We start from the raw sequence: 2,500 nt of genomic DNA, 5'->3' as shown, positions 1-2,500 counted from the left end.
TATATATGCATATATGTTTATTGATATATGTACATGAATATGTATACAATCATATATATATATTTCTTTATTATATATATATATATAGTCTATATATATATACAATATATGTATTACAATCATATATATATATATATATATATATATATATATATATATATATATATATATATATATATACACACACATTTATATATATATATATATATCAACTATCTAACAACAATAGGTAATGTAGACACACAAAGAAATATTTTATTTGAGACTCATATTGCTAGATATACAGGGATTATATCCAAAAAGTAACCAGACAAAACCTACATATCTACAGGACATGGCAAAGATCAACAATTATTCAATGATAGCTCTTACAGAAACTCATCTGAATGAAGACATAGAAAATGAAAAAAATAAAATTAATAACTATGAGCTAATAAGGAAAGATAGAAAACAGAGAAGCATGAGGAGGCCGTAAGCTCTTTATTATCAGGAAAGAATTAGCAACTAGAAGGGATAACTGCTAATAGAATACTCTAATCATACCGTTAGAAAATACTAGGGGTATTAGACAAAAAAGATACAACAAAGAGCTATAAACAATCATTTATACAGACCTCCTGGAACAAACAGAAACATCGTTTCAGTGAATGCACTAGGCCATTATTAGTAATTACATTATCAATGCAAGGGAAATTGAAGCTATTATTATACTTAGCGATTCTAATTTCCCCTTTATCAAATGAGAAACAAAGAAAAAAAAGATAGGAGCAAATGCCACTAAAGATGAAAAACAACAAGCGAGAATGCTTTTGCATTTTGAAGAAAATTTTTTTTACCCTTTATACCAAATCTTCAATATTTGCCAAACAAAAATATACTGACACCTTGTTTTCGATTAGTTATAGGGGAAGATGTACACAACATATCATCAACTTATACAGCCCAATCAGACCACAAAATAATTGAAATCACAATGAATAAGTTAAATAATCAGAAAAGTAGTAAAAAACAGATAGCCAAAGCAGAAAAGAGTCTCAGATCTTTAAACTTTAGCCACAATCGAATAGATTGGGAAAAAAAATAAATGCAACACTAGAAAAGTCACTGAAAGATATTGACGTCCTCTTAACACCAAATGATATACTAGAGAAGCTTTATAATGCATATAAAGATGTTTGTAGAATGTTTGTGCCCCAAAAAAAACAACAGAAACAAGAATATTATACCAAGAGATCGAAGGATCATGTTAAGGAAAAAAAAAAAATAAAATAAAATAAATTGAAAAAAAAACAAAAACAGATCAGATCAAGAGAGAAAGGATCAAAGCAGATATAAGGCTATTAGAAGATATATTAAAACTGTCCATAAGTAACCAAAAAGCAGCCGAAGAAAAAAGAGCTGTGGAAGCTATAAAACAGAATGCAAAATATTTGTTTATCTTATGCAAACAATAGGTTAAAGAGGAGAACAGAAATTGGGCCTCTTGAGAATAAGGGTGCATTGGTAACTGCTTCAAAGGAAATGGCTGAATTACTCAAATTGCAATATGAAGAAGTCTATAATGTCCCAAGAATAGAAAAATTAATATCAGACCCACAACAACATTTTAGTATTATTAGTAACGAAGATGAATGTCTCACTGACTTCATATTCAATGAAAAAGATATTCTTGAAGCAGTAAGTGAAATATCAACAAACTCAGCAGCTGGGCCAGATGAAATCCCAGCAATCTATTTAAAAAACTATAAAGAAACCATAGCAAAGCCACTGGCAACTTTCTGGAGGAAATCTTTGGACATGGGGATTATCCCCAGCTCACTGAAAAAGGGTACTATAATTCCAATATATAAAAGTGGAAACAAAGGTCAGGCTAAAAATTATACACCAGTAGCACTAACATCTCATATAATAAAAATATTTGAAAGGGTAGTAAGGAAAAAAGGTTAAAAAAATTTAGAAAAGAAAACAAGATAAACCCCGGGTAACATGGATTCAGAAGTGGTAGATCTTGTTTACCACAGATCCTGACACACTTCGAACACATACTAAGGGATCTAACTGAAAACAGAGAAGTTGATGTAATATATCTAGACCTTGCAAAAGCTTTTAACAAAAGATCACGGCATTCTGCTACATAAGATTAATTAAAGACCTGGGAATCGGCGGGAAAGTTGGAAGATGGATTTACAACTTCCTAATAAATCGTAAACAAAAATCACAAATTAATGGGCTTTACTCGAATGAAACGATTATTATGAGTGGGGTGCCACAGGAGTCCGTTCTTGGGCCCTTGTTATTCCTTATTATGATTGGTGACATTGATAATGGTGTGAAACACTCGAGAGCAGCATCATTTGCAGATGATACAAGAATACAAAACAATGAAAACAAACTTAACGAGGATCTACATACCATCTGTAAGTGGGCATACGATAATAACATGAAATTCAATGCAGATAAATTTGAAATCATAAGATATAGTCCAACTGGAAATTTAAGA

This window comes from Penaeus japonicus, unplaced genomic scaffold, assembly GCF_977035675.1.
Source record: "Penaeus japonicus unplaced genomic scaffold, GWHDUDI00000001_assembly GWHDUDI00000009, whole genome shotgun sequence".
Taxonomy (NCBI): domain Eukaryota; kingdom Metazoa; phylum Arthropoda; class Malacostraca; order Decapoda; family Penaeidae; genus Penaeus; species Penaeus japonicus.
This window is presented reverse-complemented; position numbering follows the sequence as displayed.